At 38.5% G+C, this 17,188-nt stretch overlaps 1 protein-coding gene and 1 non-coding gene across 7 annotated transcripts in view; one reads left to right on the top strand and one right to left on the bottom strand.

The window, feature by feature from the left end:
* The window catches only part of Osbpl1a (oxysterol binding protein like 1A), a 182,704-nt gene that overhangs the window by 39,349 nt on the left and 126,167 nt on the right, over positions 1-17,188 (bottom strand). The gene's annotated exons all lie outside the window — the stretch shown is intronic.
* On the top strand, positions 13,898-14,001 carry LOC111758086 (U6 spliceosomal RNA). The gene has a single exon (XR_002792321.1). It is a non-coding gene; the product is annotated as a U6 spliceosomal RNA (small nuclear RNA).

The raw sequence follows: 17,188 nt of genomic DNA, 5'->3' as shown, positions 1-17,188 counted from the left end.
CAGTGGTGGATCTTTCTGGCTCTCTTTGCCTGTGCTGGGCACCCGTAGGAAAGCTCCCTCCTTTGATTCTTGCTGTTTGCCATCATATGAGTCATGTTTAAAAGCCACTATTTTTCTACATGCTCCCAAATACTTACATACCTTTACATGTATGCATGCACACACAAAGGGGCTTTCTGACTTTAATAACCCAAACAGTGCATTAACTCCTCATATTTCTCTATGGTTTGCTTTTCCCATTCAGTATTTCATGAAAATTTGTTCAGCTCAAACAGCAAACATTCTTTCCATCAATGCATGATAGTCCATAAAAATGCTATATATCAAAATACAACCCACCTGTTCTCCATGAAAGGCATGCAGTGTTTCTGTGATTTTGCCAAAATAATACAACAAAAACATTTCAATGGAACATTTCAAACATTTCTCTTATTTAAATCTGATGCTTTCACTTTTATGAATGACAGTACCAGGGTAAGACTGTCGATCAAAAACCCTCTCTAGGGGCTGGGGATTTAGCTCAGCGGCATAAGCGCCTGCCTTGCAAGCGTGTGGTCGTGAGTTCAATCCCTGGTACTGGTAAAAATACAAAAAAAAAAAATCTCTATTTCACATTCCCCCTTATGCTGTCAGACTGCTTTCTGAGACGGTTTTAATCATTTCGTACTTCACCGAATCAGGCCACCATTCTTTCTACAATGTTACCTGTAGCAACTGGTGCCAACAGGTTTCTTTTCTAAGTTTTGTCAGTCTGACTTTCAGAAGGATGGAACATTGCTATTTTACTTTATCTTTCCTTGTTAATACTGAATTAGAACATTTTTTTCAGATGCTTAACAACATCTGAATTAAATACTGTAAACTGCCTACTGACATTACCACTGGATTCTTTTCTCTGTAACTTTTAAGAATTTTATGTGTAAGTCAGAAAAAAGATGATTACTGGTTGTCACATTTGCGGCTTTTAAAAAAACTTTCATAGACAAGGTCTTTTCTTTCAATATAGCTTTTGTGTTTGGTATCTTGGGGAAGGCTTCTTCCACCCTAAATTTTTATTTATGATGTCCCAATTCTCCAGGGATACAGGCATCTCCAGCGCACACCTCACCTCAAACAGTGGGGTCCCTTTAACTGCATTGTCACTGCCCCCTGTGCTGGACTCCGTAACTCTGATTCTCATTCCTCCGTAACTCTGACTCTCATTCCTCTGTGCCTTTCTTGTTTCCTTTCTTATACGACAGAAGAGTTTGCCCTCCAAAATTCCTCTTTTCCACACTTTAGGAATCCTAATAGTTTATATGTTTACTTAGTGTTTATCCATTTTAAAAAAAGAAACTGATCCCTGATTTCTTGCCTCAAAAAGACAGGAAAAGTTAAAAAGCAAGTTCTAGAGGGCTGTGACATGGAACTATCCCTGAGCTAACTTTAAATGAGCTCTACCAGGGGGAGGTATCTGAATACTAATGGCTCCCGCTCAGTGAGTGCCCCTCCGTGCAGACCTGTGCCACCGCCTCAGGCGGGCACCAGTTCCTCTGTCTCCACCACAGTCCCATAAACCAAGTGCTTCATTAACTGACCTGTGCAGGGTTGTAAACACCGGGAATAGCGCAACTGGGATTCTTTAACTTGGGAGCCTCCACTCCCAGGTGAGCTCTGCGGCTGCTTTCCATAGCCCACCCAACTACAAGGGCAAGTGTTCGCACTTAGAAAATGACAACACCTGTATTTCATAAGGACATGGCGAGGGTCCAGTGAGACAATGCATACAGAGAAGTGACTTTTAAATTTCGGATCTCACTCACTGTGGTCTATAAATAATTTAACAATTAATATAACTGGTATTTTAAAAAATGAAATAGGATACATCTAGCAGGTGGTAGGAGCTGTTAGTGAAATTTTGTTCTGATAACAAGCACAAACCCTTAGCTATATATGTGCATGTTATGTGGCCACATGTGTACTGCATGGAAAGTTTTCATACCACTCTCCTCCCAAATAGAAGCTTGCTCAGTGACGTGAAACATTCATCCCCATGCCCAGGAGACAGAAAACTTCCACACAGAGCAAGCAGATACTGTCTGAGTCGTTAAATGTCTGAAACTTTCTAGATGGGTAATTTACTCACTGCCATTAAAAGACAGCTTAGAAAAGCAGCCATTTATTGAATAATCTTTGTGACTCTGTGAAGGTTTTCACAGGGAGGGAGGTTATGAAGTTATTTCTGTTACCCCGGAAAAAGCAGACCACAAAAAGGTTTTCCCCACCCAGGCTCTGAATCCTGCAAGACTTTGCCTCCAGGATGATGAGGGCTATAGTGGATGGCTGTCACTTAAGGGCCGATATCAGGACGTCCCAACAAGATTTTACAAACTAATATACTACTCGCTCTTCAGAGTGTCTGTCTGGGGCTGAGGAGACATTAAATAAAGTTCCTTTAAACAAAGACCAGAGTTACAGCACAATGAAGCAACTTGAGAGGGATTCCAAATCAGTAAAGTCCCTTTCTTTCCTGTCTCTTAGCAGTTCACTGGTGTTCTGTTTTAATGCCATATGACCTGGGTGAATGGCCAGCCCAATCCCAAATAACATCTTTTATTTGACTGAAATGACAAAAGAGCATACATTAATAAATCCCACATTTAATTGTACTGTTCCTTAAACTTTCTGTTCAAATTATTAAGTGACAGTAACTGTAAGTACTTTCTTTAAACCTCAGGGTACTTTCACCAAATACACCCCGGGACACTTTTAAGCATGGCTTCTCCATTCAGCCTTTTCAATGCCAAATTTGGCGCATGATCTTGAACTCAACTATGTTGTCAGCAACTGGATTTTAAAAGTAACTCAATGTTCTAACTTTAGAAAAATGAGGTTGTCCAGTTCCATGATCTACTTAAATTTCACAATTCTTTATTTTAACTTCATTAATTAAGTTATTTTGGTGCCACATATGCCACTCACTGGACTACAATCCTTCAGAGGTCAGACAGCAAGGTTTATTCTCTTTATTATTAATGCACAAAGAATGTGGCCTGACAGGTACTCAACGTACCTGTTTTTAAATTAATGGTTTTATCTAGTGTCTCTCACATTAAACTGGAGTCAAAGAAAGAAAAATAGTGAAAAAATGAGTGCTATAATTGCAGCTGAGATAAGAAAATCATGCTAATCATTCTCTGTCTCTAAGCCACCTGTTTTTTAGTTTAGTTTTGTTTTTTGTCTTGAGACAGGGTCTCACTATAAAGTTCAGGCCTGAGCTCACTTTGTAGACCAGGCTGGTCCCCAGCTTTTGATGATCCTCCCGAGCGCTGGGATTACAGGGTGAGCCACCATGCCTGGCTCATCTAAGCCACTTCTTGAAAAACATTTTCAAATCCAACTACTTCACACATTTTACTTGAACTTAATAAACATTTGTTCATGTTATCAAATATTCTGCAGTAATCATAAGTAGCAGCACATCGATTTGAATATTCATTTGGACATTCAGAAAACCAAAAAAGAATAATTCTTTTCTTTGCTTCAATATCAAAACTATGAGCTAAAGTCTAAGAAAATAACTTCAGAAAAGCAGGCTTTAATGTTGATAATTCATTTGCATGTGAACTTACATGTATATCCCTATATGCAGTTATTAGATCTTTATTACTTCTCAACTATGAGACTTATTACCTTTTCCCAAAATCTTTCTTCGGGTAAGTCTCAATTTAAATATAATCTTAACCCAGCCTGCATCTTTACCTTCTACGGCCCTATGAATGACAACAAAGCACCTACACTGAAATAGTCTTCCAAGTTGAGAAGTCAGTGGAGATAAACTTTAAACTTATACTTACAAAACTAAAGGCTGGAATATAAAATGATGTTACAGAGTAAGTGACTGTAGTAAGACTGTAGTCTTACTTTTATATCACAAGGTAAACTGTTGCTTGGGAAAAGTCTTGATGTGGTTCATTTGGGATACAGATCACAAACCTATTCTTCAACAAAAGACTGAAAAAGAATGATGTGTGGAAAGGCATGCAAAGCTCATCACTGGGTAAATATATTCTTACTTGCAAGTCATTTGAAAAGTACTGAATTCCACTGTGGGAAATTAACATTCTGCTTTCTCCTCCTCCTTTGTCCTGGTTAGGATGTAAAGAACCACACAGAATGCAACTCCTTCCCTCCATCTGAAAGGATGCGAAATGTTTCTGCAAACACTCTTACCTACCATTCATTTATTAAAAATATGCAAGACTGCTGTTTCAGATTTACACTCGGACTGCCACTAGATTCTAAGCTCGGATGGACTATATTACAATAAACAGCAGAAATACAGCAGGTACTCAGCACATGTTGGTGTTATAAACTTTATGCCAGTTGGGTTTCTATTAATTGGGGCCCTCGGGTGAATAAACCCTCCCACAGTGTACTTACAGTATAAAAGAATTCTTCCACCATCAACAACAAAAGAGTTTGTGGGCTTTGAGAAACTAAAATGTCTCATCACAGAACTTTTGATGTGTTTTAAAAGGCTTTCATTTTTCTGTCACTTTTATCAGAGACACTGATGAAATTAACTAGAGGAACCACACCAACACCACCACACTAACTATCACTAATACTAAAGAGCAGGACAGTGGTTGACGTTTGAGATAGGCAAAGATTTCTTAGGACCCAAATAAGTGCCAATTTAAGAGAAAAAATAGACTACATCAAAAGTAAAAATTCCTGTACAACCCAGAAGAAATTAAAGACTCTGCTCATTTAGACAATGAAAAGCAAGTTACCCAGTGAGAGGAAATATTCGTGACACATACACTCATTAGAGAACGAGTGTGCTCCAGTTTTCTTGATGGTTAACTTGACTGAAAGAGGCGGCTCCTGGATTGTGAGGGCACTAAGCCAAAACACTGGGGGTTGTGGCTGACTGGGCTATGAGGGGGGGCCTCATTGTGGAAAGTGGGTCATGGAGGTGTGGCCTTGGGGACTCTATCTGGTCTTTCCAACAAACTTCCCTTCTTGGCTGCCATGAGTTGAATCACTTTTCTTTGCCATTCTTCTGCCACAATGCTTCTGCTTAAAACTAGCTGGCCACAGACTGAAACCTCTAAAACCGTGAGCTAAAAAAAACCTCTCCCATCCTTTCATTTGTGTGTCTCATGTATTTTGTCCCAGCAATAGTAAGGCTGACCTATACAACTGGTCTTCAGAATAAAGAAAACCTACAAGTCAACACTACAGAAACATATAAACCAAATTAAATAAAAACCCAAGATATTTCACAAAGAAAGATGTAGCACTGGTTAGTAAACACATGGATGAGTGTTCAAAATCATTAGAGAAAGTAAATCAAAACTGCGAGAAACTGTGAGAAACCATGTCAGACCCACAAAACCCCAGCTGCTGGGAGGATGTGGAGCCAATGGAATTCTCCCATGTTGCTGATGAGAGTATAAAATGGTTCAACTTTGGGAAACAGTGTCATCATATAAAGCCAAACATGCAGCTTCCCGTGACCTGACAATTCTATTCCTACATAATGAGAATAAAAACATGATCATGAAAAGATGTCTATAAGAACAATTATAGTACTTCATTTGTAACTGCACAGTGGAAAGAATGTACATGTCCATCAGTGGAAATGTAGATCAGAAAACTGTGGCCTATCCAAACAGTTCCCAGAGAAGGAATCAACACTGGCATAGAGGACAGGGATGACTCTGAAAGGCAGCATGCTTAATGAATCGAGTAACGCTCAGAAAGACTGTGCACCATTCCCCTTGTAATGCATTGCAAAGGTAGATGAGACTGACCTACAGTAACAGAAATCCGAAGGTTGTCATGGAGGTAGTGGTCAAAGGAAAGGCAGTGAGAAGGAACCTGCTGGGTGATGTGAATGTTCCATATCTTCTTTGGATGTTAATGATGTGGAGAATATACATTTTTCAAAATTTATCATATTATATATTTAAGAACTATGAATTTCACTGTACATACAAATTTTACTTCAAGAAAAAAAGAAGTTAAGTAGCATTTCTCATCTTTTTGGTCTGAAGATCAATCTAATTCTTAAAAATTACTGATGACCCAGCAGCTGATTTTGTTTTGGGTTATATCTTCCATTATTTACCAAATTAAAAAAATTTTAAATTACTGATTCACTTAATAACAAAATCAGTATTATTAGTGTATTTATATGAAAAACCACAAAAATAATATAGAATTATATAATTTTATATGGTTTTAATCTCTTTAATATCTGGGTTAAGAGAAGATGGTTGGGGTCTCATAACTGCTCCCGCACTGAATTTAGGATCTCCCAAATTATGTAGTCTCGGAAACTCATTATAAACTGATGTGTGAATGATATAAAAAGGCAAATGTCTTAGTAGTAGTATATGAAATCTGGGGTCCCTTGAAACAACCATGGGAACTCCCCCTCAAAGTTCTAAACACCCCACTTTCTAAAACCCCTGGCATAGCTGATATACAGGTACACTCTCTTACCAGCATGTCTTTAAAAACTTTGAAAGAGAGTAGGAAAAAAACCCCACTCATTCAACAAATACTGATTACATTTTAACTGATGACTGATTCTGAGGATATCAGGAAGGTAGAACAAGAAGATATTTGTTTCAACAAATGTGCCAAATTGAGACACTTCTGTTTCAGAAATACTATTTCACTTCTAAATTCTGCTTCAAAGCTTTAAAAGTCTAGGCCTTCTTCAGTTAAGCAGGTTTAAAGACATCTAAAACCAACAGTCATATTTTAATAAAATGTAAAAGTTGTAGCCAAAATTCAAATTTATAGTTTACTTACTTAAAAGATGGATATAATATTTTATATAATCTTCATATTTAACCCTGAGGGTAAAACCAGTTTCTTTGGCCCAGTGACTCATAGAATTTCAGTTTAAATTGATGGAATTTGACTAGTCATTATGTCAACAATATCCTCACACAACCATAGGAAAAAAAATTTGCCATCCAAAGTTGGAAAGATTTTTTTGTCTGAAAAATTATTTATATTAATTAGAACTTTAGGTATAATAAATGGGGATATTCAAGGCATTCAAATAAATCTAACATATGAAATATCAAGTAAATTTAATATACTGAAATCAACACAAAGTGTCTAAAACTCAACTCAATAATTAAATTGCTAAAATTTACATATTTCCCTGTCAACAGAAGCAGAGCATGGATTGATCTAGACCAAACCACGTGAAACTCTGTATCTTCTGCTTAATTCCAGGTCTAAATCAGACAAATACAGAAAGCACAAGCTTCTCTCCATGTATCTAGTGTTCCGTGCTGGAGGCTGATGGACACAAGCACCTTATGGTAACTTACAGCTGAGCTGGGAGATAGTTCGCTCAACAGGTGTGCTTTTAACTTACCCCCAGACATCTTCTACTGAAATTAGCACGGACTCTCAGAGGCAAGTCAGTACAAGTCTAAAAAGAATGCCCTACCAATAGTCATACCCCTTTTTTAGTTAGGCATCTTTAAAAAACCCAATGACTTGGTTTCCTATTTTCAGTTTAGTAATTTTATATAACTGTCTGACATTATTCTTTAATTTTGCTATGTATTTCGATAATCTATGATTTTTTATTTTTGATCACTTCAATTACACATCTATTAGTATGTGATCATTATTTAGATCTGGTTCTGCAGAGAAGTCAGGGTGACTTTGATGCTATAAAAGAGGCTTACTTGTTTTGATTTTAACAACTTAAAATTGTGTACACAAAATTACATACCCTGATTTTTATGGTGTATTTCTGAAATTTAGAATTCACTGTCAAACTTCAAGAACACTGTGAATTTATTTCCTGCATTTGAGTGTTTGTAATCATTCCTGGAATAACAAGAAAGCTATAGAGATACAACATTTTAAAGCCAAAATGTACAGGTGAGAAAATACCTCTGAACTAGTGTTTTGACTTAGAAAGGGATGACTGTATTGGCAGCTGGGCCCCCTGGAGCCAAAGAAGGATGCCATAGAAAGGCAGACTTTAACCTATGAACAGTGCCCACTCTTTGCTCATCCTTAACTCTAAAAATAACTAAGGTTTTAGGCAGGCATAGTGGCACTGCCTGTAATCCCAGCACCCTGGAGGCTGAAGTAGGAGGTTCACAAATGCCAGCCCAGTCTTGGCAAATTCCAAGCTCCTATCTCAAAATTTAAAAAAGGACGGCGGGCCTGGGGTGTACCTTGGTAGAAAGCCCTTGGGTTCAAACCCTAGTACCACCAAAACCCAAAGCAAGCAAACAAATGAGCAAGGAGCAAAAAGAAACAAACCAGAATTTCACATAATGAGGGCTGTGACAGATGGGAAGTCACTGAAAAGGGGAGAGTGTAGACCAGGATCATGAGGACCTAGAGGAAGCGGTTTGCATGGCAGTGCTGATGAGACACATGTCGTGTGCTGCAGAGATCAGAGCTAACTCTGCCTTTCCGGCCTCACACAAGGCTCCCTGGGCCTCGCGTGCTGCTACGAGGAAGAGGCGTGGGGATGGAGAATACAGGGCCTTCCTTTTCCAGCCCTCCATGCTCCACAGAGCGGCTGAGGGTGTCTTCGGGTGATTTTGTTAGTGAAGAGGAGGAAAGAAGCCCTGAAATGCACAGAAACTTCGTGCGTTTTATACACTGAGAAGCATTCTGCCTCAGAAATGTAATATGCTTTGGCTGGACAGGAGCTGTGGCTGTACGATCTAGAGCGCCCCACAGAACCCAAGTCCCAGTGCCCCACCAATGGAGACGGCTGCTCCCCGAAGCTGACACTGGAACCAGATGCGTTTGATCAGGTTGTGTATTTCCCAGGGTTCTGCAGACAAGGACTTGAGATCCCCAAGTAAGGGTCTGAGAAACACCAGAAACTATGTAATAGTAAGACAAGAAACAAAGGGAAGCAGAGAAGGACTAAAGAACAGATTTACTCCTCTGCAGCAGGACTGCCCCTCTTAGTGGTTCTGAACCTATCACACTAACTTCCCTTTCAACCACACCTACCTTTTCCGGAATGAGCAATTTGTGATTTGCTTTTTAGCTGTTTCCATGACCTAAATTAACTTCCTTTTTACATAATAAGAAATCCTTTTGACTGCCTGCCGTCAAAGGTAGGATTTCTAGGGACAGTTCCATTTCTGATTCCTCTCTGCTCTGTGATACTCAATACCCTTGAGTACTCTCTGATTTATCATCCATTTACCAACTGATTGCTCCAGAGCATAGTGACATACCTGTACTGCAAGGGATACATTCTTTCTCTTTCCCGAAGAAGTTTCTTCCAATGGGGAAAGATTATACACTGTCCGGATAGCACACAATGAGATCCAAGCAGTGTACCTGGCCTCCTGAGACTTTCTCACTATTTCCACTAACACACACTGTGTCAATCATGCCCTGAAGGGAAAACAGTCAAAAAGCTTGATTTTTTTTTTTTTTTTGGTATTAAGGGAATGCTTTGTTATTAAGGAAAACACTCTATGAAAACACTGTATCTTTATTACTGTGCCCTTTGAAGTAGTACATAATGGAGATTAGAGGAAGTCATTGGTTTCCTTAAGGACTGTTTATGAAGAATATATTTTTATCTTAGATCTACTTTCAACATAACACAACTTTCATTATATTCAAGTGTTCTTCTGGTTTGCTCAAGTTAATGCAACTGGACATGTATTAAAGGCCTAGAGGACAAGTTCTATTTTCACTTTAATTCTACTAGTACCCAACATGGAGCCAACAACAGATGGGTAGCTATTTTGGGACTCTGATGTTAATTCTGTAAATTATTACACAAAAGAAACAAACAAAAACACATTAATTAAAGGCCAAGATAAGTTACTTTAAATTTCAGAATATGAACCTTTTGCTCAGGTATGAATATCTCCTGAGTTGGAAGCTGCATGGTACCCAAAGGTTCCCCAAGGAAGATTTTTTTTTTTTAAGGAATGAATCCTCCTATCTTTACTTAAATACCCTCTAGACAATAAAACACCACTACCTATAAAAAGAAGCATATAAAAGAAGGATCTTCAAAATCCTTCTATGTCCGTATGAAAGTTTGAAAAGACAGAATCTTTAATGACATGAGGGGTGCTAGTTCTCATGCATCTATAAAAGTAACACCAGGTCAGTCTATGGAGGATGTGAATTTGCATCAGTTCTTCAGTTAAATCCTTATAGAATTGCTGAAACAAAGTCTAACAACAACTAAGATGCATCTTCTGAAAACATCCAGCAGAGCGCAGCTTCCGGGTCAGATCTTACTCAGTATAAAATGGATGCAGCACTGCAAGAGACACAAAGGATTACAGTCCTCTGAGATCAGAAGAAATAGTAGACATGAACTGTATGGACAGTAATTTGAGTAGGCAAAGTTTGCTTTTAGAAGTGATGAAGCAAAAGCAAAATGGAGAAAAAAGTCCAAACTAGAGAAAGAAGGATGAATGAAAGCTTGGAAGATACGTGTGATCAGACAACATGTGAAGAGCATGAATCCTGCCTGAGGACAGTTCCCCCAGGTGGTAACTGGAGGGGTTATCCACGGCTGTAAGGGAATCAAACACACATGATGATAAACAAGAGAAAGCAGAAAGCATTTGTGGAGCCATATTTAAAAGATGAGAAAGAGACTGACTCACGAAATCTTCCTCACACTGGCATGGTTTTGGCACTCGGGTAAGGGATATAAAATCCATGATGTGGATGTGCCAACAGGAGAAAGTGCAAAGCAGCTGGTGTCCTGCTCTGAACGCCTGTCCTCATCCAAGACAGCAGCAGCCTTGAGACTGAACACTTTACCAAAAGGCAAGGAGAAGATGCAGAGGCTGAAGCAGAAACAGGAGTGAGGGAAGCTTTTTCTCTTGCAGTTAAAGTTGGTATTAAACAATATTTTAATATTCTATAAATTGGCTCATAAATCAACTTATTAAAAATTTTTAAAATATCATTTACTCACCATACAAATATTATTTAAAATGGGATACATTTATACTATTACCCTTTAGACAGAAGGTGCTTTGATTTTTTTTATTAATTAGGCTTATTGGTACATTTTAGGTATACATAATGATCCCATTTATCATAGGGGATTTGTATCTATACATGATATATCTTGATTCTTTTTTTTTCCTTTTCCCTGCTCTTCCTTCTCAAATTGTTTACTTTTTTGTGGTAACTACAATTTTGAAAATTAAAGAAAGACTAGAAACAACAGTGTCTGAAACCAGACAGGCCTGGGCTCCAGCCATCCTGTTGTGGCCTGTGTCATGTGGGCGTCCTGCTCAGCCCGGAGCAGCAGCCCTGAGGTCTGGAGAAACAGCAAGTGGCCAGCTGTCCTCAGCCACACAGCCAAGGCTCAACTAGGAAGAGGGACGGCCGTGAGCCAGGGCCTCTCTGCATCTCGTGATCACAGCACACATTCACCTCCTAGAAGTTCTGGCCTTGTACCTAGGGCTATAAAAGCCTTAAAACAGCAAAGTAAAATGGTATTTCAAGGAATCCACAGAGGATTCTGTGCTACCATCCACAGAAGGCTGAGCTGGGTGCTGGGAGCAGTAGGAGGGAGCTGTCCGCTGTGTTCGCCTACAACTGTGCTTCTACACTGGGAGGACATTACGGGCATCTCTTACCTCCTACTAAAAGCTGACTGTATCTGTTCTCCTACAAATGACATCATCTGCTCAGATCAGCGAACCCACCTGTTGTGGACAGTATGTGCCCTGGCTCTATAGACATTTGTGTGTTCTACTTTCATCTGCCATAGCAGCATGGCTTCCTGGCTGAAAACCAGCCAACAAGGTGACACTGCCACCTCACCAGGGAGCCACCTTGTCAATAACTACAGTGGTAAAGCAAAGAGTCCATGCCAGGTTGCAAACCTTAGCCCCTCACAGTGCGCTACATCAACACGACACAAGCAAGTTATATCCCAGACTCTGAGTATGCATCACAGTTTATACCATCAGTGTGTGTGGAAAAGGACTGAATTTTTAAGATACATCGATTGAATTTTTAAGATGTTAAAGGTACAAGGCCAACAAAATAACAAATCTTTAAGGGCCTCTGTGGTTTTTTTTTAAAACCATCACTTCTCTAATTTATTTACCTTACAAATCCTTATTATTATACATGGTGTTTTCTTAAAGAGAAGAAAATTCCTCTTGAGGTAACAAGTGAAGAAAACAATACTGAAGAACTGTGTCCCCGGAGACAGTTTTCTCCTAGAGGCAAAATTCAGATTGGCACAGCTCCAAAAGGGAAAGACACTTTGATGTATTTGCAGAGACCAAAACATATATGTTACCAAAAGTCAAGATGCTCCATCTATGGCTTATTATAAAATGCAGACAGAGTAAACACGCTAAGGTGACAGACCACCAAGACTGTCAGACTGAAAATTTCCTCACACTCACAATCTGAGGCTTGTCTACGAGTGGGGAGTGAGGGAGGAAGTATTTCAGACTAATGGAGCAAGGCACTAAGGAAGAATGTACACTTTGGTAAATATTTAAGCCCTTCCTTCATTTAACATTCTGAGGATTCTAAGTGTCTCTAAAGCAAATTTGAAATAGAAATTGGATATTTACCTAAGAGATTGAAAAGTCAGGGATCAAAAGGAGAAAGTAATGAGACCTCTGCATGGGGAAGTAATGTCAAGGGATCCAGGAATGAGAAACAGCCTTTAAGCCTCTAGTCACCTCTTGTTTACACTTCTGACAATGTAACTTCACAGCCAGCTGTGTGGAGCACAGCCACACCTACACATAATCCACAGAAAACCACAGGTTTATCACACTACAAACAGCCTTACAAAACACAATGAAAATCCAGGAAAATCCTGGTTTTAACTATAGAGACAGTTTATCTTATGTATTGTTTACTAAAAGAAGACAATGGTCTTTGAAGATCAATACTTTCATTTTGGCTACCTCCTTCTCCAGATCAACTTTCAAAGGATAATATAAATTTCCAAAATCTATTCAAAGAACTCTAAGTTTTATTTTAAAAAAGAAGGCTGGATCATTTATCTCTAGAGGGTTCATCAGTTTCCATTTCTATGACAGCATCTGACAATGAACTAAAATCAAGGAATGCTTTGTGTAGATTAATTATGTCCAACTTTGGCCTACCATTTTTTCCCTTATTTTTTTCAGTGATGAGGAACTGTCTTGCACCACATATAGAACTTATATTAAATATATTTAAGTAATACAATTTTCTGTTATGGATAATTTACTTGTAGCATAAAGAAGAGAATAATAAAAGGTGGACCACAGGTTGGACATGCCTGACACAGGTCATCTCATTTAATTATATCATAATGAATCAACAAAGCAGGCCCTTTTATTACATCTATGTTACAGAAAAAGAAGTTGAGTTTCAAAGAAAGTATAACTTGTCTAAAGTTAGCAAAATTATACAATATGAGGTTCAAACCCATACTGTAGTTATTAATAAATACATTATTCTGGTTTGCAATAATAAAAGGAGTTTATACAGATATGTGCAAAAATCAAGAAATAAAACCAAAATTTTAAAAATTTAATGGTAGTATTTATTAAAGGTTTTTGGTGTTTTATGTCACACTATCTGGTAAGAACAGGAAATTCCAAGAATTATCCTTCCTTTAGACAAACCTGAAAAAATATTTTTACTTGATATCACACAGAATAAGCTTTCCTAGTAATTATTACAGAGCACCTGAAATCCTCATCATTAAATGACAACTTGAATCCAATCACTAAATGCCATTTATGAGACAAGCTAGAGATTCTGAATACTAATTAAAATTTGATGACAAACTATTCTTTATATACGGCACTGGTACGGTGGCTGAGGAGAAAGAGTCTGAACGTTTTAGAGACAACACAGAGTTAAAGATGCGGAGTCTCACTTTGGTATCACACAGGCTAAAAACTGAAACAAAACAAAGAAGATTAGCATGGTCCTCATCCACAGATGGACGACATGCAAATTCATGAAGCATGTCGTATTTTTAGGAAGACTAAGCTGAAGAGATCTATTGTGTACTTGATGACTGCAGTTAATAGTGTATTGTATACGGTGAAAATCATTAAGAATGCAGAGCATCAGCACCCTCACCACAAAAAATAATTCCATGAGGCAATGCATATGTTAGCTCGGCTCGCCCATTCTACAGTGTATATATAGTTCAAGACATCATGTTGCATGCCATAAATACATACAGTTCTTGTTAGTTAAAGAGCAGTATCTTGAAATATAAAGTTGAATCAATGTATCTTAGATTTGCTTTAGAATTATAGAAGATGAGAGGTGAAAGGGTTTGTAGATGAAACCAACGTGGGCACATGCCAAGTACTGAAGCTGAAGAGTAAGTATAAAAGGGCTCATTGTATTAGTCTATTTATAGGCATATTTGAAAGGCATATTCCCATAATAAAATGGTTTACATGTGGTATTATATACAGAAAAAAACAGTATTTTTCTTCATGATCCAGGTAAGTATCCATTCATTAGCTATTGGCGATGACATTCATTCCAGCAGAGCTTTTCAGATCACAGCTGCCCCAGAAAACTGTTCTCATTTGCCCATGAAAAGCATCTGTCTAGAACAGATTAGAACAAGCCCTTGGGGTGACAGCGGGTCCTACCATCACTTGTTTACAGAATGCCAGCACTAGAAAGAGACTGTGGTTTTCCAGCTGTGGGTCCCAGGGCCCCAAAGAGGTATCTTTGGCACTGAGGACAGGAGAAGAAGAAGGGCCCTTGGGACTCTGAGCCTCCACTGCTGTTTTCAAAAGAGCAACTCTAGGGGGCTTGGAGGTTTAGCTCAGCGGCATAAGCGCTGCCTTGGAAGCAGGCAGTTGTGAGTTCGATCCCCAGTACCAATAAAAAGGAAAAAGACAAAAAAAAAAAAAAAAGAGCAACTCCATTTGCTTTCTAAACTCCAACACAGAACCAGAAGATAAACATTCAGTGGAAAGACGATGTAGTTCCCCCAGTGTAATTCATAGTGGTAACTTCAGCAACTCAAATCTGTGAACACGAAGAGTCCACTCTCCCTGCTTTGTCTTCCCAGTGTACTCAGCGATCCAGTGGCCTGCCTGCTTGCTGGCCCTAGGTTAAGGTTTTTAAGTGTGAGCCTTTGCTTGGATAACCAGCCCCACTGTCAACTGCCTCATTTGTAGAGGTCTCCAAATGTGCTTCTGTAGGAGAGATGATGTTCTGTAATCCGAGTGGCTGGCTGATTTCTAGTTCTCTGATTCTGACACCCATTTTGCCAATCTGGCTGATTCAGACCAAGACTGTTGCTATCTTCCTCCTGACTCTTCTGGAAATTGGAGATGTACTTTAAGTGCCCTGATCACTACATAAGAAGGAGGTGCCCAATTAATGACCTTGATGGAGAAGGCCCAGGGCAGCAGAGCAGCTCTGGGTGAGATGATTTGTTACTGGCTAAACTTCCTGATCTAAAAAGTATGAATCCAGATCATCGTTGCACATGGGTAGGGGGTGAGAGTTCAAGAGTGAAGTGGGTTTGTTCCAGAGATTAAATATATTCAATGCTGCAAAATTTGTATTTACCACTAACAACATTTCCTCAATATACTCTTACCTCTGGATATACTCTTTTCTCAATATACTCTTACCTCTCAATATACTCTTGCCTTAACTTCTATTTTCAACCTTTCACTTGACTTTGACTTGTCAGTTTATTTCTCCTATGAATTCTTCATTGACAAAAGGCAAAAGTTACTATGATCCTCTCCCCTTGGCTATCTAATAATTCATATCTAAAGCAGTCAGGGGGTGAGTAAAGCTAAGCAGTCATCTGGAGCCCAAATCTATTTCAGGATAACAAACCTGGGAGATTCTCAGCCACATTTACTATTGATGGCTTTAGCACGAGTTAATATATCAAGTGCAAGTAAGTTAATTAGAATTGGATGAAAAAACTATCCATGATGTTTCTGTTGTAAGAAATCTCTTCCTATCTCAAAACTATAAAGATAGTTTATGTTTCTTCTGAAAGTGTGCAGGTGTTGCTGTTTTTACATTTAAGTACTTGACTCATCAGCAAAGTTGTCCCTTGGCATCTGCAGGGTGCTGGTTCCTGGAGTCTCCTTGGGTGCCCAAATCTGTAGTCTCAAACCCCTCATATAAGACAGTACAGAATGTGTAATATATGATCGACACAATCCTCTTGTATACTTTATGTAACCTCTAGATTACTTACAATACTTAAAGCAAATGTAATGCAAAGAGTTGTTTTAATGTATTTCGAAATCATGACAAAACAAAGACCTGTATATGTCCATCTTCCACCCCAATAACTTTCAATCTGTAGTAGCCTGAATCCAGACACAGAGTCTAAGATATGGAGGGCCACTGGATATCAAACAGGACTCTATTTATTCCTCCAATCCATATTAAATGATTAACTAAGCATCCTTTACCAAATCATGTATTCTTTCCTTCACAGATCTGCTGTGCTAGCTAGCTCCGTGATATGTCCTAGACTTCCTTATGTATGAGGCTTCCTTTGGGGCTTTTTCTCTATTTTACAGGTCAAATTATCTCCAGGAAAATTCTGAAATATTTGATATTTGGTAGAGCAAACATAACTTTTTTCCCCTCTGATCTGGTTGGTGAGGAGTGTTTTGTCTCTTCAAAGTCCTTTGTACTTCATATAAATTTTATTATAAATTTTCTGCCTTCCATGGAAAATGCTATTGTGATTTTAAGTAAAATTACAATGAATTTACAGATCATTTGACAGGAATATTTTTAGGATAATGAATTTGCCTTTCCAATAAGTTTCATTATACTTTTTTCTGGGATTTTTCTTTTGGTGGGGGCAAAGACTTATTTCTAGGCATGTAGATTTTTAATGGTTACTCTCTTTTCTATCAATTTTAATTGTAGTTTCTGCCAGCGATTAATAAAATGTGTAGTTTTCTATACAGCAACCTTGCCAACAAATATTGCTAACTCTTCTGATTTTTCTATGACTACAGGTTTTCTATGCAGACAACTGTGTCACTGTGGATAATCAACTTTGTTTATATCTAAATTTTGTATGTGCTGTCTTTGGGTATGGGCTCTAAGTAATACTGAATAGAAAAGAGCACGCATTCTGTCATATTTCTGATAGTAAATTACAAAGCCGTTTCAGTATGTCTTCACCAAGTAATTTGTTTGC

The sequence above is a fragment of the Cavia porcellus genome, unplaced genomic scaffold (genome assembly GCF_034190915.1).
Source record: "Cavia porcellus strain 051 isolate PalLab524CR breed Dunkin Hartley unplaced genomic scaffold, mCavPor4.1 scaffold_20, whole genome shotgun sequence".
In the NCBI taxonomy this organism is placed as follows: domain Eukaryota; kingdom Metazoa; phylum Chordata; class Mammalia; order Rodentia; family Caviidae; genus Cavia; species Cavia porcellus.
This window is presented reverse-complemented; position numbering and strand designations above follow the sequence as displayed.